Here is a 25,930-nt window from a genome sequence, read left to right as displayed (position 1 = left end):
GGATTTCTATGAAAATAAGCGATATTTAAGGTTAAAAACGGGGATTTCTATGAAAATAAGCGATATTTTAGGTTAAAAACGGGGATTTCTATGAAAATAAGCGATATTTTAGGTTAAAAACGGGGATTTCTATGAAAATAAGCGATATTTTAGGTTAAAAACGGGGATTTCTATGAAAATAAGCGATATTTAAGGTTAAAAACGGGGATTTCTATGAAAATAAGCGATATTTAAGGTTAAAAACGGGGATTTCTATGAAAATAAGCGATATTTCAGGTTAAAAACAGGGATTTCTATGAAAATAAGCGATATTTAAGGTTAAAAACGGGGATTTCTATGAAAATAAGCGATATTTTAGTGGAAAAACGGGGATTTCTATGAAAATAAGCGATATTTAAGGTTAAAAACGGGGATTTCTATGAAAATAAGCGATATTTTAGGGGAAAAACAGGGATTTCTATGAAAATAAGCGATATTTTAGGGGAAAAACAGGGATTTCTATGAAAATAAGCGATATTTTAGGTTAAAAACAGGGATTTCTATGAAAATAAGCGATATTTTAGGGGAAAAACAGGGATTTCTATGAAAATAAGCGATATTTTAGGGGAAAAACAGGGATTTCTATGAAAATAAGTGATATTTTAGGGGAAAAACAGGGATTTCTATGAAAATAAGCGATATTTTAGGTTAAAAACAGGGATTTCTATGAAAATAAGCGATATTTTAGGTTAAAAACAGGGATTTCTATGAAAATAAGCGATATTTTAGGTTAAAAACAGGGATTTCTATGAAAATAAGCGATATTTAAGGTTAAAAACAGGGATTTCTATGAAAATAAGCGATATTTTAGGGGAAAAACAGGGATTTCTATGAAAATAAGCGATATTTTAGGGGAAAAACAGGGATTTCGATGAAAATAAGCGATATTTTAGGGTTAAAAACAGGGATTTCTATGAAAATAAGCGATATTTTAGGGGAAAAACAGGGATTTCTATGAAAATAAGCGATATTTAAGGTTAAAAACAGGGATTTCTATGAAAATAAGCGATATTTCAGGTTAAAAACAGGGATTTCTATGAAAATAAGCGATATTTAAGGTTAAAAACGGGGATTTCTATGAAAATAAGCGATATTTTAGGTTAAAAACAGGGATTTCTATGAAAATAAGCGATATTTTAGGGGAAAAACAGGGATTTCTATGAAAATAAGCGATATTTTAGGTTAAAAACAGGGATTTCTATGAAAATAAGCGATATTTTAGGTTAAAAACAGGGATTTCTATGAAAATAAGCGATATTTTAGGGGAAAAACAGGGATTTCTATGAAAATAAGCGATATTTTAGGGGAAAAACAGGGATTTCTATGAAAATAAGCGATATTTTAGGGGAAAAACAGGGATTTCTATGAAAATAAGCGATATTTTAGGTTAAAAACGGGGATTTCTATGAAAATAAGCGATATTTAAGGTTAAAAACGGGGATTTCTATGAAAATAAGCGATATTTAAGGTTAAAAACAGGGATTTCTATGAAAATAAGCGATATTTTAGGGGAAAAACAGGGATTTCTATGAAAATAAGCAATATTTTAGGGGAAAAACAGGGATTTCTATGAAAATAAGCGATATTTAAGGTTAAAAATGGGGATTTCTATGAAAATAAGCGATATTTAAGGTTAAAAACGGGGATTTCTATGAAAATAAGCAATATTTAAGGTTAAAAACGGGGATTTCTATGAAAATAAGCGATATTTAAGGTTAAAAACGGGGATTTCTATGAAAATAAGCGATATTTAAGGTTAAAAACAGGGATTTCTATGAAAATAAGCGATATTTAAGGTTAAAAACGGGGATTTCTATGAAAATAAGCGATATTTAAGGTTAAAAACGGGGATTTCTATGAAAATAAGCGATATTTAAGGTTAAAAACAGGGATTTCTATGAAAATAAGCGATATTTTAGGTTAAAAACAGTGATTTCTATGAAAATAAGCGATATTTTAGGTTAAAAACAGGGATTTCTATGAAAATAAGCGATATTTTAGGTTAAAAACAGGGATTTCTATGAAAATAAGCGATATTTTAGGTTAAAAACAGGGATTTCTATGAAAATAAGCGATATTTTAGGTTAAAAACGGGGATTTCTATGAAAATAAGCGATATTTTAGGTTAAAAACGGGGATTTCTATGAAAATAAGCGATATTTTAGGTTAAAAACGGGGATTTCTATGAAAATAAGCGATATTTTAGGTTAAAAACGGGGATTTCTATGAAAATAAGCGATATTTTAGGTTAAAAACGGGGATTTCTATGAAAATAAGCGATATTTAAGGTTAAAAACGGGGATTTCTATGAAAATAAGCGATATTTAAGGTTAAAAACGGGGATTTCTATGAAAATAAGCGATATTTCAGGTTAAAAACAGGGATTTCTATGAAAATAAGCGATATTTAAGGTTAAAAACGGGGATTTCTATGAAAATAAGCGATATTTTAGTGGAAAAACGGGGATTTCTATGAAAATAAGCGATATTTAAGGTTAAAAACGGGGATTTCTATGAAAATAAGCGATATTTTAGGGGAAAAACAGGGATTTCTATGAAAATAAGCGAGATTTAAGGGGAAAAACAGGGATTTCTATGAAAATAAGCGATATTTAAGGCTAAAAACAGGGATTTCTATGAAAATAAGCGACATTTAAGGTTAAAAACGGGGATTTCTATGAAAATAAGCGACATTTTAGGTTAAAAACAGGGATTTCTATGAAAATAAGCGATATTTAAGGGGAAAAACAGGGATTTCTATGAAAATAAGCGATATTTTAGGGGAAAAACAGGGATTTCTATGAAAATAAGCGATATTTTAGGGGAAAAACAGGGATTTCTATGAAAATAAGCGATATTTTAGGGGAAAAACAGGGATTTCTATGAAAATAAGCGATATTTTAGGTTAAAAACAGGGATTTCTATGAAAATAAGCGATATTTTAGGGGAAAAACAGGGATTTCTATGAAAATAAGCGATATTTAAGGTTAAAAACAGGGATTTCTATGAAAATAAGCGATATTTAAGGTTAAAAACGGGGATTTCTATGAAAATAAGCGATATTTCAGGTTAAAAACAGGGATTTCTATGAAAATAAGCGATATTTCAGGTTAAAAACAGGGATTTCTATGAAAATAAGCGATATTTCAGGTTAAAAACAGGGATTTCTATGAAAATAAGCGATATTTAAGGTTAAAAACAGGGATTTCTATGAAAATAAGCGATATTTTAGGTTAAAAACAGGGATTTCTATGAAAATAAGCGATATTTAAGGGGAAAAACAGGGATTTCTATGAAAATAAGCGATATTTAAGGTTAAAAACAGGGATTTCTATGAAAATAAGCGATATTTTAGGGGAAAAACAGGGATTTCTATGAAAATAAGCGATATTTAAGGGGAAAAACAGGGATTTCTATGAAAATAAGCGATATTTTAGGGGAAAAACAGGGATTTCTATGAAAATAAGCGATATTTTAGGGGAAAAACAGGGATTTCTATGAAAATAAGCGATATTTTAGGTTAAAAACAGGGATTTCTATGAAAATAAGCGATATTTTAGGTTAAAAACAGGGATTTCTATGAAAATAAGCGATATTTTAGGGGAAAAACAGGGATTTCTATGAAAATAAGCGATATTTTAGGTTAAAAACAGGGATTTCTATGAAAATAAGCGATATTTTAGGTTAAAAACAGGGATTTCTATGAAAATAAGCGATATTTAAGGTTAAAAACAGGGATTTCTATGAAAATAAGCGATATTTTAGGTTAAAAACGGGGATTTCTATGAAAATAAGCGATATTTTAGGTTAAAAACGGGGATTTCTATGAAAATAAGCGATATTTTAGGTTAAAAACGGGGATTTCTATGAAAATAAGCGATATTTTAGGTTAAAAACGGGGATTTCTATGAAAATAAGCGATATTTTAGGTTAAAAACGGGGATTTCTATGAAAATAAGCGATATTTAAGGTTAAAAACGGGGATTTCTATGAAAATAAGCGATATTTAAGGTTAAAAACGGGGATTTCTATGAAAATAAGCGATATTTCAGGTTAAAAACAGGGATTTCTATGAAAATAAGCGATATTTAAGGTTAAAAACGGGGATTTCTATGAAAATAAGCGATATTTTAGTGGAAAAACGGGGATTTCTATGAAAATAAGCGATATTTTAGGGGAAAAACAGGGATTTCTATGAAAATAAGCGATATTTTAGGGGAAAAACAGGGATTTCTATGAAAATAAGCGAGATTTAAGGGGAAAAACAGGGATTTCTATGAAAATAAGCGATATTTAAGGCTAAAAACAGGGATTTCTATGAAAATAAGCGACATTTAAGGTTAAAAACGGGGATTTCTATGAAAATAAGCGACATTTTAGGTTAAAAACAGGGATTTCTATGAAAATAAGCGATATTTTAGGGGAAAAACAGGGATTTCTATGAAAATAAGCGATATTTTAGGGGAAAAACAGGGATTTCTATGAAAATAAGCGATATTTTAGGGGGAAAACAGGGATTTCTATGAAAATAAGCGATATTTTAGGGGAAAAACAGGGATTTCTATGAAAATAAGCGATATTTTAGGGGAAAAACAGGGATTTCTATGAAAATAAGCGATATTTAAGGGGAAAAACAGGGATTTCTATGAAAATAAGCGATATTTTAGGGGAAAAACAGGGATTTCTATGAAAATAAGCGATATTTTAGGGGAAAAACAGGGATTTCTATGAAAATAAGCGATATTTTAGGGGAAAAACAGGGATTTCTATGAAAATAAGCGATATTTTAGGTTAAAAACAGGGATTTCTATGAAAATAAGCGATATTTTAGGTTAAAAACAGGGATTTCTATGAAAATAATCGACATTTAAGGTTAAAAACGGGGATTTCTATGAAAATAAGCGATATTTTAGTGGAAAAACGGGGATTTCTATGAAAATAAGCGATATTTAAGGTTAAAAACGGGGATTTCTATGAAAATAAGCGATATTTTAGGGGAAAAACAGGGATTTCTATGAAAATAAGCGAGATTTAAGGGGAAAAACAGGGATTTCTATGAAAATAAGCGATATTTAAGGCTAAAAACAGGGATTTCTATGAAAATAAGCGACATTTAAGGTTAAAAACGGGGATTTCTATGAAAATAAGCGACATTTTAGGTTAAAAACAGGGATTTCTATGAAAATAAGCGATATTTAAGGGGAAAAACAGGGATTTCTATGAAAATAAGCGATATTTTAGGGGAAAAACAGGGATTTCTATGAAAATAAGCGATATTTTAGGGGAAAAACAGGGATTTCTATGAAAATAAGCGATATTTTAGGGGGAAAACAGGGATTTCTATGAAAATAAGCGATATTTTAGGTTAAAAACAGGGATTTCTATGAAAATAAGCGATATTTTAGGTTAAAAACAGGGATTTCTATGAAAATAAGCGATATTTTAGGGGAAAAACAGGGATTTCTATGAAAATAAGCGATATTTTAGGTTAAAAACAGGGATTTCTATGAAAATAAGCGATATTTTAGGTTAAAAACAGGGATTTCTATGAAAATAAGCGATATTTAAGGTTAAAAACGGGGATTTCTATGAAAATAAGCGATATTTTAGGTTAAAAACGGGGATTTCTATGAAAATAAGCGATATTTTAGGTTAAAAACGGGGATTTCTATGAAAATAAGCGATATTTAAGGTTAAAAACGGGGATTTCTATGAAAATAAGCGATATTTTAGGTTAAAAACGGGGATTTCTATGAAAATAAGCGATATTTTAGGTTAAAAACGGGGATTTCTATGAAAATAAGCGATATTTTAGGTTAAAAACGGGGATTTCTATGAAAATAAGCGATATTTAAGGTTAAAAACGGGGATTTCTATGAAAATAAGCGATATTTCAGGTTAAAAACGGGGATTTCTATGAAAATAAGCGATATTTAAGGTTAAAAACGGGGATTTCTATGAAAATAAGCGATATTTAAGGTTAAAAACGGGGATTTCTATGAAAATAAGCGATATTTCAGGTTAAAAACAGGGATTTCTATGAAAATAAGCGATATTTAAGGTTAAAAACGGGGATTTCTATGAAAATAAGCGATATTTTAGTGGAAAAACGGGGATTTCTATGAAAATAAGCGATATTTAAGGTTAAAAACGGGGATTTCTATGAAAATAAGCGATATTTTAGGGGAAAAACAGGGATTTCTATGAAAATAAGCGAGATTTAAGGGGAAAAACAGGGATTTCTATGAAAATAAGCGATATTTAAGGCTAAAAACAGGGATTTCTATGAAAATAAGCGACATTTAAGGTTAAAAACGGGGATTTCTATGAAAATAAGCGACATTTTAGGTTAAAAACAGGGATTTCTATGAAAATAAGCGATATTTAAGGGGAAAAACAGGGATTTCTATGAAAATAAGCGATATTTTAGGGGAAAAACAGGGATTTCTATGAAAATAAGTGATATTTTAGGGGAAAAACAGGGATTTCTATGAAAATAAGCGATATTTTAGGGGAAAAACAGGGATTTCTATGAAAATAAGCGATATTTTAGGTTAAAAACAGGGATTTCTATGAAAATAAGCGATATTTTAGGGGAAAAACAGGGATTTCTATGAAAATAAGCGATATTTAAGGTTAAAAACAGGGATTTCTATGAAAATAAGCGATATTTAAGGTTAAAAACGGGGATTTCTATGAAAATAAGCGATATTTCAGGTTAAAAACAGGGATTTCTATGAAAATAAGCGATATTTCAGGTTAAAAACGGGGATTTCTATGAAAATAAGCGATATTTCAGGTTAAAAACAGGGATTTCTATGAAAATAAGCGATATTTAAGGTTAAAAACGGGGATTTCTATGAAAATAAGCGATATTTTAGGTTAAAAACGGGGATTTCTATGAAAATAAGCGATATTTTAGGTTAAAAACGGGGATTTCTATGAAAATAAGCGATATTTTAGGTTAAAAACGGGGATTTCTATGAAAATAAGCGATATTTAAGGTTAAAAACGGGGATTTCTATGAAAATAAGCGATATTTAAGGTTAAAAACGGGGATTTCTATGAAAATAAGCGATATTTCAGGTTAAAAACAGGGATTTCTATGAAAATAAGCGATATTTAAGGTTAAAAACGGGGATTTCTATGAAAATAAGCGATATTTTAGTGGAAAAACGGGGATTTCTATGAAAATAAGCGATATTTAAGGTTAAAAACGGGGATTTCTATGAAAATAAGCGATATTTTAGGGGAAAAACAGGGATTTCTATGAAAATAAGCGAGATTTAAGGGGAAAAACAGGGATTTCTATGAAAATAAGCGATATTTAAGGCTAAAAACAGGGATTTCTATGAAAATAAGCGACATTTAAGGTTAAAAACAGGGATTTCTATGAAAATAAGCGATATTTAAGGTTAAAAACAGGGATTTCTATGAAAATAAGCGACATTTTAGGTTAAAAACAGGGATTTCTATGAAAATAAGCGATATTTAAGGGGAAAAACAGGGATTTCTATGAAAATAAGCGATATTTTAGGGGAAAAACAGGGATTTCTATGAAAATAAGCGATATTTTAGGGGAAAAACAGGGATTTCTATGAAAATAAGCGATATTTTAGGGGAAAAACAGGGATTTCTATGAAAATAAGCGATATTTTAGGTTAAAAACAGGGATTTCTATGAAAATAAGCGATATTTTAGGGGAAAAACAGGGATTTCTATGAAAATAAGCGATATTTAAGGTTAAAAACAGGGATTTCTATGAAAATAAGCGATATTTAAGGTTAAAAACGGGGATTTCTATGAAAATAAGCGATATTTCAGGTTAAAAACAGGGATTTCTATGAAAATAAGCGATATTTCAGGTTAAAAACGGGGATTTCTATGAAAATAAGCGATATTTCAGGTTAAAAACAGGGATTTCTATGAAAATAAGCGATATTTTAGGTTAAAAACAGGGATTTCTATGAAAATAAGCGATATTTTAGGGGAAAAACAGGGATTTCTATGAAAATAAGCAATATTTTAGGGGAAAAACAGGGATTTCTATGAAAATAAGCGATATTTTAGGGGAAAAACAGGGATTTCTATGAAAATAAGCGATATTTAAGGTTAAAAACAGGGATTTCTATGAAAATAAGCGATATTTTAGGTTAAAAACAGGGATTTCTATGAAAATAAGCGATATTTTAGGTTAAAAACAGGGATTTCTATGAAAATAAGCGATATTTTAGGGGAAAAACAGGGATTTCTATGAAAATAAGCGATATTTTAGGTTAAAAACAGGGATTTCTATGAAAATAAGCGATATTTTAGGTTAAAAACAGGGATTTCTATGAAAATAAGCCAAAATTTATGGGAAAAACAGGGATTTCTATGAAAATAAGCGATATTTTAGGTTAAAAACAGGGATTTCTATGAAAATAAGCGATATTTTAGGGTTAAAAACAGGGATTTCTATGAAAATAAGCCAAAATTTATGGGAAAAACAGGGATTTCTATGAAAATAAGCGATATTTAAGGTTAAAAACAGGGATTTCTATGAAAATAAGCGATATTTTTGGGGAAAAACAGGGATTTCGATGAAAATAAGCGATATTTTAGGGTTAAAAACAGGGATTTCTATGAAAATAAGCGATATTTCAGGTTAAAAACAGGGATTTCTATGAAAATAAGCGATATTTAAGGTTAAAAACAGGGATTTCTATGAAAATAAGCGATATTTTAGGGGAAAAACGGGGATTTCTATGAAAATAAGCGATATTTAAGGTTAAAAACAGGGATTTCTATGAAAATAAGCGATATTTCAGGTTAAAAACAGGGATTTCTATGAAAATAAGCGATATTTAAGGTTAAAAACAGGGATTTCTATGAAAATAAGCGATATTTTTGGGGAAAAACAGGGATTTCTATGAAAATAAGCGATATTTAAGGTTAAAAACAGGGATTTCTATGAAAATAAGCGATATTTAAGGTTAAAAACAGGGATTTCTATGAAAATAAGCGATATTTAAGGTTAAAAACAGGGATTTCTATGAAAATAAGCGATATTTAAGGTTAAAAACAGGGATTTCTATGAAAATAAGCGATATTTAAGGTTAAAAACAGGGATTTCTATGAAAATAAGCGATATTTAATGTTAAAAACAGGGATTTCTATGAAAATAAGCGAGATTTAAGGTTAAAAACAGGGATTTCTATGAAAATAAGCGATATTTTAGGGGAAAAACAGGGATTTCTATGAAAATAAGCGATATTTAAGGTTAAAAACGGGGATTTCTATGAAAATAAGATATTTAAGGTTAAAAACAGGGATTTCTATGAAAATAAGCCAAAATTTATGGGAAAAACAGGGATTTCTATGAAAATAAACGACATTTTAGGGTTAAAAACAGGGATTTCTATGAAAATAAGCGATATTTTAGGGGAAAAACAGGGATTTCTATGAAAATAAGCGATATTTTAGGTTAAAAACAGGGATTTCTATGAAAATAAGCGATATTTAAGGTTAAAAACAGGGATTTCTATGAAAATAAGCGATATTTAAGGTTAAAAACAGGGATTTCTATGAAAATAAGCGATATTTCAGGTTAAAAACAGGGATTTCTATGAAAATAAGCGATATTTTAGGTTAAAAACGGGGATTTCTATGAAAATAAGCGATATTTAAGGGGAAAAACGGGGATTTCTATGAAAATAAGCGATATTTAAGGTTAAAAACGGGGATTTCTATGAAAATAAGCGATATTTAAGGTTAAAAACGGGGATTTCTATGAAAATAAGCGATATTTAAGGTTAAAAACAGGGATTTCTATGAAAATAAGCGATATTTTAGGGGAAAAACAGGGATTTCTATGAAAATAAACGATATTTTAGGGTTAAAAACAGGGATTTCTATGAAAATAAGCGATATTTTAGGGGAAAAACAGGGATTTCTATGAAAATAAGCGATATTTTAGGTTAAAAACAGGGATTTCTATGAAAATAAGCGATATTTAAGGTTAAAAACAGGGATTTCTATGAAAATAAGCGATATTTAAGGTTAAAAACAGGGATTTCTATGAAAATAAGCGATATTTCAGGTTAAAAACAGGGATTTCTATGAAAATAAGCGATATTTTAGGTTAAAAACGGGGATTTCTATGAAAATAAGCGATATTTAAGGGGAAAAACGGGGATTTCTATGAAAATAAGCGATATTTAAGGTTAAAAACGGGGATTTCTATGAAAATAAGCGATATTTAAGGTTAAAAACGGGGATTTCTATGAAAATAAGCGATATTTAAGGTTAAAAACAGGGATTTCTATGAAAATAAGCGATATTTTAGGTTAAAAACGGGGATTTCTATGAAAATAAGCGATATTTAAGGTTAAAAACAGGGATTTCTATGAAAATAAGCGATATTTAAGGTTAAAAACGGGGATTTCTATGAAAATAAGCGATATTTTAGTGGAAAAACAGGGATTTCTATGAAAATAAGCGATATTTAAGGTTAAAAACGGGGATTTCTATGAAAATAAGCGATATTTTAGGTTAAAAACGGGGATTTCTATGAAAATAAGTGATATTTTTGGGTTAAAAACAGGGATTTCTATGAAAATAAGCGATATTTTTGGGTTAAAAACAGGGATTTCTATGAAAATAAGCGATATTTAAGGTTAAAAACAGGGATTTCTATGAAAATAAGCGATATTTAAGGTTAAAAACGGGGATTTCTATGAAAATAAGCGATATTTAAGGTTAAAAACGGGGATTTCTATGAAAATAAGCGATATTTTAGTGGAAAAACAGGGATTTCTATGAAAATAAGCGATATTTAAGGTTAAAAACGGGGATTTCTATGAAAATAAGCGATATTTTAGGTTAAAAACGGGGATTTCTATGAAAATAAGCGATATTTAAGGTTAAAAACAGGGATTTCTATGAAAATAAGCGATATTTAAGGTTAAAAACAGGGATTTCTATGAAAATAAGCGATATTTTAGGGTTAAAAACAGGGATTTCTATGAAAATAAGCGATATTTTAGGTTAAAAACAGGGATTTCTATGAAAATAAGCGATATTTCAGGTTAAAAACAGGGATTTCTATGAAAATAAGCGATATTTAAGGCTAAAAACAGGGATTTCTATGAAAATAAGCGAGATTTTAGGGTTAAAAACAGGGATTTCTATGAAAATAAGTGATATTTAAGGTTAAAAACAGGGATTTCTATGAAAATAAGCGATATTTTTGGGTTAAAAACAGGGATTTCTATGAAAATAAGCGATATTTTAGGGATAAAAACGGGGATTTCTATGAAAATAAGCGATATTTAAGGTTAAAAACAGGGATTTCTATGAAAATAAGCGATATTTAAGGTTAAAAACAGGGATTTCTATGAAAATAAGCGATATTTAAGGTTAAAAACAGGGATTTCTATGAAAATAAGCGATATTTTAGGGGAAAAACAGGGATTTCTATGAAAATAAGCGATATTTAAGGTTAAAAACGGGGATTTCTATGAAAATAAGCAATATTTTAGGGTTAAAAACAGGGATTTCTATGAAAATAAGCGATATTTTAGGGTTAAAAACAGGGATTTCTATGAAAATAAGCGATATTTAAGGTTAAAAACAGGGATTTCTATGAAAATAAGCGATATTTAAGGTTAAAAACAGGGATTTCTATGAAAATAAGCGATATTTCAGGTTAAAAACAGGGATTTCTATGAAAATAAGCGATATTTAAGGTTAAAAACAGGGATTTCTGTGAAAATAAGCGATATTTAATGTTAAAAACAGGGATTTCTATGAAAATAAGCGATATTTAATGTTAAAAACAGGGATTTCTATGAAAATAAGCGATATTTAAGGTTAAAAACAGGGATTTCTATGAAAATAAGCGATATTTAAGGTTAAAAACAGGGATTTCTATGAAAATAAGCGATATTTAATGTTAAAAACAGGGATTTCTATGAAAATAAGCGATATTTAAGGTTAAAAACGGTGATTTCTATGAAAATAAGCGATATTTAAGGTTAAAAACAGGGATTTCTATGAAAATAAGCGATATTTAAGGTTAAAAACAGGGATTTCTATGAAAATAAGCGATATTTTAGGGGAAAAACAGGGATTTCTATGAAAATAAGCGAGATTTAAGGTTAAAAACAGGGATTTCTATGAAAATAAGTGATATTTTTGGGTTAAAAACAGGGATTTCTATGAAAATAAGCGATATTTAAGGTTAAAAACGGGGATTTCTATGAAAATAAGCGATATTTAAGGTTAAAAACAGGGATTTCTGTGAAAATAAGCGATATTTTAGGGTTAAAAACAGGGATTTCTATGAAAATAAGCAAAAAAAATTATGGGAAAAACAGGGATTTCTATGAAAATAAGCGATATTTTAGGGTTAAAAACAGGGATTTCTATGAAAATAAGCGATATTTTTGGGGAAAAACAGGGATTTCTATGAAAATAAGCGATATTTAAGGTTAAAAACAGGGATTTCTATGAAAATAAGCGATATTTCAGGTTAAAAACAGGGATTTCTATGAAAATAAGCGATATTTAAGGTTAAAAACAGGGATTTCTATGAAAATAAGCGATATTTTAGGGGAAAAACAGGGATTTCTATGAAAATAAGCGATATTTAAGGTTAAAAACAGGGATTTCTATGAAAATAAGCGATATTTCAGGTTAAAAACAGGGATTTCTATGAAAATAAGCGATATTTAAGGTTAAAAACAGGGATTTCTATGAAAATAAGCGATATTTAAGGTTAAAAACAGGGATTTCTATGAAAATAAGCGATATTTTAGGGGAAAAACAGGGATTTCTATGAAAATAAGCCAAAATTTATGGGAAAAACAGGGATTTCTATGAAAATAAGCGATATTTTAGGGTTAAAAACAGGGATTTCTATGAAAATAAGCGATATTTTAGGGGAAAAACAGGGATTTCTATGAAAATAAGCGATATTTTAGGTTAAAAACAGGGATTTCTATGAAAATAAGCGATATTTAAGGTTAAAAACAGGGATTTCTATGAAAATAAGCGATATTTAAGGTTAAAAACAGGGATTTCTATGAAAATAAGCGATATTTCAGGTTAAAAACGGGGATTTCTATGAAAATAAGCGATATTTAAGGTTAAAAACAGGGATTTCTATGAAAATAAGCGATATTTTAGGTTAAAAACGGGGATTTCTATGAAAATAAGCGATATTTAAGGGGAAAAACAGGGATTTCTATGAAAATAAGCGATATTTAAGGTTAAAAACAGGGATTTCTATGAAAATAAGCGATATTTCAGGTTAAAAACAGGTATTTCTATGAAAATAAGCGATATTTAAGGTTAAAAACAGGGATTTCTATGAAAATAAGCGACATTTAAGGTTAAAACAGGGATTTCTATGAAAATATGCGATATTTAAGGTTGAAAACAGGGATTTCTATGAAAATAAGCGATATTTAAGGTTAAAAACGGGGATTTCTATGAAAATAAGCGATATTTTAGGGGAAAAACAGGGATTTCTATGAAAATAAGCGATATTTTAGGGGAAAAACAGGGATTTCCATGAAAATAAGCGATATTTAAGGTTAAAAACAGGGATTTCTATGAAAATAAGCGATATTTTAGGGTTAAAAACAGGGATTTCTATGAAAATAAGCGATATTTTAGGGTTAAAAACAGGGATTTCTATGAAAATAAGCAATATGTATGGTTTAAAACGGAGATTTCTATGAAAATAAGCGATATTTAAGGTTAAAAACAGGGATTTCTATGAAAATAAGCGAGATTTAAGGTTAAAAACCGGGATTTCTATGAAAATAAGCGATATTTAAGGGGAAAAACAGGGATTTCTATGAAAATAAGCGATATTTCAGGTTAAAAACAGGGATTTCTATGAAAATAAGTGATATTTTAGGGGAAAAACAGGGATTTCTATGAAAATAAGCGATATTTAAGGTTAAAAACAGGGATTTCTATGAAAATAAGCGATATTTCAGGTTAAAAACAGGGATTTCTATGAAAATAAGCGATATTTCAGGTTAAAAACAGGGATTTCTATGAAAATAAGCGATATTTAAGGTTAAAAACAGGGATTTCTATGAAAATAAGCGATATTTTAGGGGAAAAACAGGGATTTCTATGAAAATAAGCGATATTTAAGGTTAAAAACAGGGATTTCTATGAAAATAAGCGATATTTAAGGTTAAAAACAGGGATTTCTATGAAAATAAGCGATATTTCAGGTTAAAAACAGGGATTTCTATGAAAATAAGCGATATTTAAGGTTAAAAACGGGGATTTCTATGAAAATAAGCAATATTTAAGGTTAAAAACAGGGATTTCTATGAAAATAAGCGATATTTAAGGTTAAAAACAGGGATTTCTATGAAAATAAGCGATATTTAAGGGTTAAAAACAGGGATTTCTATGAAAATAAGCGAGATTTAAGGTTAAAAATGGGGATTTCTATGAAAATAAGCGATATTTAAGGTTAAAAACAGGGATTTCTATGAAAATAAGCGATATTTCAGGTTAAAAACAGGGATTTCTATGAAAATAAGCGATATTTTAGGTTAAAAACAGGGATTTCTATGAAAATAAGCGATATTTTAGGGTTAAAAACGGGGATTTCTATGAAAATAAGCGATATTTTAGGTTAAAAACAGGGATTTCTATGAAAATAAGCGATATTTTAGGGGAAAAACAGGGATTTCTATGAAAATAAGCGATATTTTAGGTTAAAAACAGGGATTTCTATGAAAATAAGCGATATTTAAGGTTAAAAACAGGGATTTCTATGAAAATAAGCGATATTTTAGGTTAAAAACAGGGATTTCTATGAAAATAAGCGATATTTCAGGTTAAAAACGGGGATTTCTATGAAAATAAGCGATATTTAAGGTTAAAAACAGGGATTTCTATGAAAATAAGCGATATTTTAGGTTAAAAACGGGGATTTCTATGAAAATAAGCGATATTTAAGGGGAAAAACAGGGATTTCTATGAAAATAAGCGATATTTAAGGTTAAAAACAGGGATTTCTATGAAAATAAGCGATATTTCAGGTTAAAAACAGGTATTTCTATGAAAATAAGCGATATTTAAGGTTAAAAACAGGGATTTCTATGAAAATAAGCGACATTTAAGGTTAAAACAGGGATTTCTATGAAAATAAGCGACATTTAAGGTTGAAAACAGGGATTTCTATGAAAATAAGCGATATTTAAGGTTAAAAACGGGGATTTCTATGAAAATAAGCGATATTTTAGGGGAAAAACAGGGATTTCTATGAAAATAAGCGATATTTTAGGTTGAAAACAGGTATTTCCATGAAAATAAGCGATATTTAAGGTTAAAAACAGGGATTTCTATGAAAATAAGCGATATTTTAGGGTTAAAAACAGGGATTTCTATGAAAATAAGCGACATTTAAGGTTGAAAACAGGGATTTCTATGAAAATAAGCGATATTTAAGGTTAAAAACAGGGATTTCTATGAAAATAAGCGACATTTAAGGTTAAAACAGGGATTTCTATGAAAATAAGCGATATTTAAGGTTGAAAACAGGGATTTCTATGAAAATAAGCGATATTTAAGGTTAAAAACAGGGATTTCTATGAAAATAAGCGATATTTAAGGTTAAAAACGGGGATTTCTATGAAAATAAGCAATATTTAAGGTTAAAAACAGGGATTTCTATGAAAATAAGCGATATTTAAGGTTAAAAACAGGGATTTCTATGAAAATAAGCGATATTTAAGGGTTAAAAACAGGGATTTCTATGAAAATAAGCGAGATTTAAGGTTAAAAACGGGGATTTCTATGAAAATAAGCGATATTTAAGGTTAAAAACAGGGATTTCTATGAAAATAAGCGATATTTTAGGTTAAAAACGGGGATTTCTATGAAAATAAGCGATATTTAAGGGGAAAAACAGGGATTTCTATGAAAATAAGCGATATTTAAGGTTAAAAACAGGGATTTCTATGAAAATAAGCGATATTTCAGGTTAAAAACAGGTATTTCTATGAAAATAAGCGATATTTAAGGTTAAAAACAGGGATTTCTATGAAAATAAGCGACATTTAAGGTTAAAACAGGGATTTCTATGAAAATAAGCGACATTTAAGGTTGAAAACAGGGATTTCTATGAAAATAAGCGATATTTAAGGTTAAAAACGGGGATTTCTATGAAAATAAGCGATATTTTAGGGGAAAAACAGGGATTTCTATGAAAATAAGCGATATTTTAGGTTGAAAACAGGGATTTCCATGAAAATAAGCGATATTTAAGGTTAAAAACAGGGATTTCTATGAAAATAAGCGATATTTTAGGGTTAAAAACAGGGATTTCTATGAAAATAAGCGACATTTAAGGTTGAAAACAGGGATTTCTATGAAAATAAGCGATATTTAAGGTTAAAAACAGGGATTTCTATGAAAATAAGCGACATTTAAGGTTAAAACAGGGATTTCTATGAAAATAAGCGACATTTAAGGTTGAAAACAGGGATTTCTATGAAAATAAGCGATATTTAAGGTTAAAAACAGGGATTTCTATGAAAATAAGCGATATTTAAGGTTAAAAACGGGGATTTCTATGAAAATAAGCAATATTTAAGGTTAAAAACAGGGATTTCTATGAAAATAAGCGATATTTAAGGTTAAAAACAGGGATTTCTATGAAAATAAGCGATATTTAAGGGTTAAAAACAGGGATTTCTATGAAAATAAGCGAGATTTAAGGTTAAAAACGGGGATTTCTATGAAAATAAGCGATATTTAAGGTTAAAAACAGGGATTTCTATGAAAATAAGCGATATTTAAGGTTAAAAACAGGGATTTCTATGAAAATAAGCGATATTTTAGGGGAAAAACAGGGATTTCTATGAAAATAAGCGATATTTAAGGTTAAAAACGGGGATTTCTATGAAAATAAGCGATATTTAAGGTTAAAAACGGGGATTTCTATGAAAATAAGCGATATTTAAGGTTAAAAACAGGGATTTCTATGAAAATAAGCGATATTTAAGGTTAAAAACAGGGATTTCTATGAAAATAAGCGATATTTAAGGTTAAAAACAGGGATTTCTATGAAAATAAGCGATATTTAAGGTTAAAAACAGGGATTTCTATGAAAATAAGCGATATTTTAGGTTAAAAACAGGGATTTCTATGAAAATAAGCGATATTTAAGGTTAAAAACAGGGATTTCTATGAAAATAAGCGATATTTTAGGTTAAAAACAGGGATTTCTATGAAAATAAGCGATATTTCAGGTTAAAAACAGGGATTTCTATGAAAATCAGCGATATTTAAGGTTAAAAACAGGGATTTCTATGAAAATAAGCGATATTTAAGGTTAAAAACAGGGATTTCTATGAAAATAAGCGATATTTAAGGTTAAAAACGGGGATTACTATGAAAATAAGCGATATTTAAGGTTAAAAACGGGGATTTCTATGAAAATAAGCGATATTTAAGGTTAAAAACAGGGATTTCTATGAAAATAAGCGATATTTAAGGTTAAAAACGGGGATTTCTATGAAAATAAGCGATATTTAAGGTTAAAAACGGGGATTTCTATGAAAATAAGCGATATTTAAGGTTAAAAACAGGGATTTCTATGAAAATAAGCGATATTTCAGGGGAAAAACAGGGATTTCTATGAAAATAAGCGATATTTAAGGTTAAAAACAGGGATTTCTATGAAAATAAGCGATATTTTAGGTTAAAAACAGGGATTTCTATGAAAATAAGCGATATTTTAGGTTAAAAACAGGGATTTCTATGAAAATAAGCGATATTTTAGGTTAAAAACAGGGATTTCTATGAAAATAAGCGATATTTAAGGTTAAAAACAGGGATTTCTATGAAAATAAGCGATATTTTAGGTTAAAAACAGGGATTTCTAGGAAAATAAGCGATATTTTAGGTTAAAAACAGGGATTTCTTTGAAAATAAGCGATATTTTAGGTTAAAAACGGGGGATTTCTATGAAAATAAGCGATATTTAAGGTTAAAAACGGGGATTTCTATGAAAATAAGCGATATTTAAGGTTAAAAACGGGGATTTCTATGAAAATAAGCGATTTTTTGGGGGAAAAACAGGGATTTCTATGAAAATAAGCGATATTTCAGGTTAAAAACGGGGATTTCTATGAAAATAAGCGATATTTAAGGTTAAAAACAGGGATTTCTATGAAAATAAGCGATATTTCAGGTTAAAAACAGGGATTTCTATGAAAATAAGCGATATTTAAGGTTAAAAACGGGGATTTCTATGAAAATAAGCAATATTTAAGGTTAAAAACAGGGATTTCTATGAAAATAAGCGATATTTAAGGTTAAAAACAGGGATTTCTATGAAAATAAGCGATATTTAAGGGTTAAAAACAGGGATTTCTATGAAAATAAGCGAGATTTAAGGTTAAAAATGGGGATTTCTATGAAAATAAGCGATATTTAAGGTTAAAAACAGGGATTTCTATGAAAATAAGCGATATTTCAGGTTAAAAACAGGGATTTCTATGAAAATAAGCGATATTTTAGGTTAAAAACAGGGATTTCTATGAAAATAAGCGATATTTTAGGGTTAAAAACGGGGATTTCTATGAAAATAAGCGATATTTTAGGTTAAAAACAGGGATTTCTATGAAAATAAGCGATATTTTAGGGGAAAAACAGGGATTTCTATGAAAATAAGCGATATTTTAGGTTAAAAACAGGGATTTCTATGAAAATAAGCGATATTTAAGGTTAAAAACAGGGATTTCTATGAAAATAAGCGATATTTTAGGTTAAAAACAGGGATTTCTATGAAAATAAGCGATATTTCAGGTTAAAAACGGGGATTTCTATGAAAATAAGCGATATTTAAGGTTAAAAACAGGGATTTCTATGAAAATAAGCGATATTTTAGGTTAAAAACGGGGATTTCTATGAAAATAAGCGATATTTAAGGGGAAAAACAGGGATTTCTATAAAAATAAGCGATATTTTAGGTTGAAAACAGGGATTTCCATGAAAATAAGCGATATTTAAGGTTAAAAACAGGGATTTCTATGAAAATAAGCGATATTTTAGGGTTAAAAACAGGGATTTCTATGAAAATAAGCGACATTTAAGGTTGAAAACAGGGATTTCTATGAAAATAAGCGATATTTAAGGTTAAAAACAGGGATTTCTATGAAAATAAGCGACATTTAAGGTTAAAACAGGGATTTCTATGAAAATAAGCGACATTTAAGGTTGAAAACAGGGATTTCTATGAAAATAAGCGATATTTAAGGTTAAAAACAGGGATTTCTATGAAAATAAGCGATATTTAAGGTTAAAAACGGGGATTTCTATGAAAATAAGCAATATTTAAGGTTAAAAACAGGGATTTCTATGAAAATAAGCGATATTTAAGGTTAAAAACAGGGATTTCTATGAAAATAAGCGATATTTAAGGGTTAAAAACAGGGATTTCTATGAAAATAAGCGAGATTTAAGGTTAAAAACGGGGATTTCTATGAAAATAAGCGATATTTAAGGTTAAAAACAGGGATTTCTATGAAAATAAGCGATATTTTAGGTTAAAAACGGGGATTTCTATGAAAATAAGCGATATTTAAGGGGAAAAACAGGGATTTCTATGAAAATAAGCGATATTTAAGGTTAAAAACAGGGATTTCTATGAAAATAAGCGATATTTCAGGTTAAAAACAGGTATTTCTATGAAAATAAGCGATATTTAAGGTTAAAAACAGGGATTTCTATGAAAATAAGCGACATTTAAGGTTAAAACAGGGATTTCTATGAAAATAAGCGACATTTAAGGTTGAAAACAGGGATTTCTATGAAAATAAGCGATATTTAAGGTTAAAAACGGGGATTTCTATGAAAATAAGCGATATTTTAGGGGAAAAACAGGGATTTCTATGAAAATAAGCGATATTTTAGGTTGAAAACAGGGATTTCCATGAAAATAAGCGATATTTAAGGTTAAAAACAGGGATTTCTATGAAAATAAGCGATATTTTAGGGTTAAAAACAGGGATTTCTATGAAAATAAGCGACATTTAAGGTTGAAAACAGGGATTTCTATGAAAATAAGCGATATTTAAGGTTAAAAACAGGGATTTCTATGAAAATAAGCGACATTTAAGGTTAAAACAGGGATTTCTATGAAAATAAGCGACATTTAAGGTTGAAAACAGGGATTTCTATGAAAATAAGCGATATTTAAGGTTAAAAACAGGGATTTCTATGAAAATAAGCGATATTTAAGGTTAAAAACGGGGATTTCTATGAAAATAAGCAATATTTAAGGTTAAAAACAGGGATTTCTATGAAAATAAGCGATATTTAAGGTTAAAAACAGGGATTTCTATGAAAATAAGCGATATTTAAGGGTTAAAAACAGGGATTTCTATGAAAATAAGCGAGATTTAAGGTTAAAAACGGGGATTTCTATGAAAATAAGCGATATTTAAGGTTAAAAACAGGGATTTCTATGAAAATAAGCGATATTTAAGGTTAAAAACAGGGATTTCTATGAAAATAAGCGATATTTTAGGGGAAAAACAGGGATTTCTATGAAAATAAGCGATATTTAAGGTTAAAAACGGGGATTTCTATGAAAATAAGCGATATTTAAGGTTAAAAACGGGGATTTCTATGAAAATAAGCGATATTTAAGGTTAAAAACAGGGATTTCTATGAAAATAAGCGATATTTAAGGTTAAAAACAGGGATTTCTATGAAAATAAGCGATATTTAAGGTTAAAAACAGGGATTTCTATGAAAATAAGCGATATTTAAGGTTAAAAACAGGGATTTCTATGAAAATAAGCGATATTTTAGGTTAAAAACAGGGATTTCTATGAAAATAAGCGATATTTAAGGTTAAAAACAGGGATTTCTATGAAAATAAGCGATATTTTAGGTTAAAAACAGGGATTTCTATGAAAATAAGCGATATTTCAGGTTAAAAACAGGGATTTCTATGAAAATCAGCGATATTTAAGGTTAAAAACAGGGATTTCTATGAAAATAAGCGATATTTAAGGTTAAAAACAGGGATTTCTATGAAAATAAGCGATATTTAAGGTTAAAAACGGGGATTACTATGAAAATAAGCGATATTTAAGGTTAAAAACGGGGATTTCTATGAAAATAAGCGATATTTAAGGTTAAAAACAGGGATTTCTATGAAAATAAGCGATATTTAAGGTTAAAAACGGGGATTTCTATGAAAATAAGCGATATTTAAGGTTAAAAACGGGGATTTCTATGAAAATAAGCGATATTTAAGGTTAAAAACAGGGATTTCTATGAAAATAAGCGATATTTCAGGGGAAAAACAGGGATTTCTATGAAAATAAGCGATATTTAAGGTTAAAAACAGGGATTTCTATGAAAATAAGCGATATTTTAGGTTAAAAACAGGGATTTCTATGAAAATAAGCGATATTTTAGGTTAAAAACAGGGATTTCTATGAAAATAAGCGATATTTTAGGTTAAAAACAGGGATTTCTATGAAAATAAGCGATATTTAAGGTTAAAAACAGGGATTTCTATGAAAATAAGCGATATTTTAGGTTAAAAACAGGGATTTCTAGGAAAATAAGCGATATTTTAGGTTAAAAACAGGGATTTCTTTGAAAATAAGCGATATTTTAGGTTAAAAACGGGGGATTTCTATGAAAATAAGCGATATTTAAGGTTAAAAACGGGGATTTCTATGAAAATAAGCGATATTTAAGGTTAAAAACGGGGATTTCTATGAAAATAAGCGATTTTTTGGGGGAAAAACAGGGATTTCTATGAAAATAAGCGATATTTCAGGTTAAAAACAGGGATTTCTATGAAAATAAGCGATATTTTAGGTTAAAAACAGGGATTTCTATGAAAATAAGCGATATTTTAGGGTTAAAAACGGGGATTTCTATGAAAATAAGCGATATTTTAGGTTAAAAACAGGGATTTCTATGAAAATAAGCGATATTTAAGGTTAAAAACGGGGATTTCTATGAAAATAAGCGATATTTAAGGGGAAAAACGGGGATTTCTATGAAAATAAGCGATATTTCAGGTTAAAAACGGGGATTTCTATGAAAATAAGCGATATTTAAGGTTAAAAACAGGGATTTCTATGAAAATAAGCGATATTTTAGGGGAAAAACAGGGATTTCCATGAAAATAAGCGATATTTAAGGTTAAAAACAGGGATTTCTATGAAAATAAGCGATATTTTAGGGTTAAAAACAGGGATTTCTATGAAAATAAGCGATATTTTAGGGTTAAAAACAGGGATTTCTATGAAAATAAGCAATATGTATGGTTTAAAACGGGGATTTCTATGAAAATAAGCGATATTTAAGGTTAAAAACAGGGATTTCTATGAAAATAAGCGAGATTTAAGGTTAAAAACCGGGATTTCTATGAAAATAAGCGATATTTAAGGGGAAAAACAGGGATTTCTATGAAAATAAGCGATATTTAAGGTTAAAAACAGGGATTTCTACGAAAATAAGTGATATTTTAGGGGAAAAACAGGGATTTCTATGAAAATAAGCGATATTTAAGGTTAAAAACAGGGATTTCTATGAAAATAAGCGATATTTCAGGTTAAAAACAGGGATTTCTATGAAAATAAGCGATATTTCAGGTTAAAAACAGGGATTTCTATGAAAATAAGCGATATTTAAGGTTAAAAACAGGGATTTCTATGAAAATAAGCGATATTTTAGGGGAAAAACAGGGATTTCTATGAAAATAAGCGATATTTAAGGTTAAAAACAGGGATTTCTATGAAAATAAGCGATATTTAAGGTTAAAAACAGGGATTTCTATGAAAATAAGCGATATTTCAGGTTAAAAACAGGGATTTCTATGAAAATAAGCGATATTTAAGGTTAAAAACGGGGATTTCTATGAAAATAAGCAATATTTAAGGTTAAAAACAGGGATTTCTATGAAAATAAGCGATATTTAAGGTTAAAAACAGGGATTTCTATGAAAATAAGCGATATTTAAGGGTTAAAAACAGGGATTTCTATGAAAATAAGCGAGATTTAAGGTTAAAAACGGGGATTTCTATGAAAATAAGCGATATTTAAGGTTAAAAACAGGGATTTCTATGAAAATAAGCGATATTTAAGGTTAAAAACGGGGATTTCTATGAAAATAAGCGATATTTAAGGTTAAAAACAGGGATTTCTATGAAAATAAGCGATATTTAAGGTTAAAAACAGGGATTTCTATGAAAATAAGCGATATTTAAGGTTAAAAACAGGGATTTCTATGAAAATAAGCGATATTTAAGGTTAAAAACAGGGATTTCTATGAAAATAAGCGATATTTAAGGTTAAAAACGGGGATTTCTATGAAAATAAGCGATATTTAAGGTTAAAAACAGGGATTTCTATGAAAATAAGCGATATTTAAGGTTAAAAACAGGGATTTCTATGAAAATAAGCGATATTTAAGGTTAAAAACAGGGATTTCTATGAAAATAAGCGATATTTAAGGTTAAAAACAGGGATTTCTATGAAAATAAGCGATATTTTAGGTTAAAAACAGGGATTTCTATGAAAATAAGCGATATTTAAGGTTAAAAACAGGGATTTCTATGAAAATAAGCGATATTTTAGGTTAAAAACAGGGATTTCTATGAAAATAAGCGATATTTAAGGTTAAAAACAGGGATTTCTATGAAAATAAGCGATATTTAAGGTTAAAAACAGGGATTTCTATGAAAATAAGCGATATTTAAGGTTAAAAACAGGGATTTCTATGAAAATAAGCGATATTTAAGGTTAAAAACGGGGATTACTATGAAAATAAGCGATATTTAAGGTTAAAAACGGGGATTTCTATGAAAATAAGCGATATTTAAGGTTAAAAACAGGGATTTCTATGAAAATAAGCGATATTTAAGGTTAAAAACAGGGATTTCTATGAAAATAAGCGATATTTAAGGTTAAAAACGGGGATTTCTATGAAAATAAGCGATATTTAAGGTTAAAAACAGGGATTTCTATGAAAATAAGCGATATTTCAGGGGAAAAACAGGGATTTCTATGAAAATAAGCGATATTTTAGGTTAAAAACAGGGATTTCTATGAAAATAAGCGATATTTAAGGTTAAAAACAGGGATTTCTATGAAAATAAGCGATATTTAAGGGGAAAAACGGGGATTTCTATGAAAATAAGCGATATTTAAGGTTAAAAACAGGGATTTCTATGAAAATAAGCGATATTTTAGGTTAAAAACAGGGATTTCTATGAAAATAAGCGATATTTAAGGTTAAAAACAGGGATTTCTATGAAAATAAGCGATATTTTAGGTTAAAAACAGGGATTTCTAGGAAAATAAGCGATATTTTAGGTTAAAAACAGGGATTTCTTTGAAAATAAGCGATATTTTAGGTTAAAAACGGGGGATTTCTATGAAAATAAGCGATATTTAAGGTTAAAAACGGGGATTTCTATGAAAATAAGCGATATTTAAGGGGAAAAACGGGGATTTCTATGAAAATAAGCGATTTTTTGGGGGAAAAACAGGGATTTCTATGAAAATAAGCGATATTTCAGGTTAAAAACAGGGATTTCTATGAAAATAAGCGATATTTTAGGTTAAAAACAGGGATTTCTATGAAAATAAGCGATATTTTAGGGTTAAAAACGGGGATTTCTATGAAAATAAGCGATATTTAAGGGTTAAAAACAGGGATTTCTATGAAAATAAGCGAGATTTAAGGTTAAAAACGGGGATTTCTATGAAAATAAGCGATATTTAAGGTTAAAAACAGGGATTTCTATGAAAATAAGCGATATTTAAGGTTAAAAACGGGGATTTCTATGAAAATAAGCGATATTTAAGGTTAAAAACAGGGATTTCTATGAAAATAAGCGATATTTAAGGTTAAAAACAGGGATTTCTATGAAAATAAGCGATATTTAAGGTTAAAAACAGGGATTTCTATGAAAATAAGCGATATTTAAGGTTAAAAACGGGGATTTCTATGAAAATAAGCGATATTTAAGGTTAAAAACAGGGATTTCTATGAAAATAAGCGATATTTAAGGTTAAAAACAGGGATTTCTATGAAAATAAGCGATATTTAAGGTTAAAAACAGGGATTTCTATGAAAATAAGCGATATTTAAGGTTAAAAACAGGGATTTCTATGAAAATAAGCGATATTTTAGGTTAAAAACAGGGATTTCTATGAAAATAAGCGATATTTAAGGTTAAAAACAGGGATTTCTATGAAAATAAGCGATATTTTAGGTTAAAAACAGGGATTTCTATGAAAATAAGCGATATTTAAGGTTAAAAACAGGGATTTCTATGAAAATAAGCGATATTTAAGGTTAAAAACAGGGATTTCTATGAAAATAAGCGATATTTAAGGTTAAAAACAGGGATTTCTATGAAAATAAGCGATATTTAAGGTTAAAAACGGGGATTTCTATGAAAATAAGCGATATTTAAGGTTAAAAACAGGGATTTCTATGAAAATAAGCGATATTTAAGGTTAAAAACAGGGATTTCTATGAAAATAAGCGATATTTAAGGTTAAAAACAGGGATTTCTATGAAAATAAGCGATATTTAAGGTTAAAAACAGGGATTTCTATGAAAATAAGCGATATTTTAGGTTAAAAACAGGGATTTCTATGAAAATAAGCGATATTTAAGGTTAAAAACAGGGATTTCTATGAAAATAAGCGATATTTTAGGTTAAAAACAGGGATTTCTATGAAAATAAGCGATATTTAAGGTTAAAAACAGGGATTTCTATGAAAATAAGCGATATTTAAGGTTAAAAACAGGGATTTCTATGAAAATAAGCGATATTTAAGGTTAAAAACAGGGATTTCTATGAAAATAAGCGATATTT

General features: G+C 28.9%; 1 long non-coding RNA gene across 1 annotated transcript in view; it reads left to right on the top strand.

The window, feature by feature from the left end:
• The window catches only part of LOC125687857 (uncharacterized), a 109,357-nt gene that overhangs the window by 26,908 nt on the left and 56,519 nt on the right, over positions 1-25,930 (top strand). Inside the window, exons 9-12 of the long non-coding RNA XR_007374497.1 lie at positions 8,726-8,807; positions 10,202-12,177; positions 20,924-21,415; positions 24,045-24,249. This is a non-coding gene — a long non-coding RNA (uncharacterized LOC125687857). The remainder of the gene's footprint in view (positions 1-8,725; positions 8,808-10,201; positions 12,178-20,923; positions 21,416-24,044; positions 24,250-25,930) is intronic.

Source organism: Lagopus muta, unplaced genomic scaffold (genome assembly GCF_023343835.1).
Source record: "Lagopus muta isolate bLagMut1 unplaced genomic scaffold, bLagMut1 primary scaffold_93, whole genome shotgun sequence".
NCBI classification, from domain to species: Eukaryota; Metazoa; Chordata; class Aves; order Galliformes; family Phasianidae; genus Lagopus; species Lagopus muta.
This window is presented reverse-complemented; position numbering and strand designations above follow the sequence as displayed.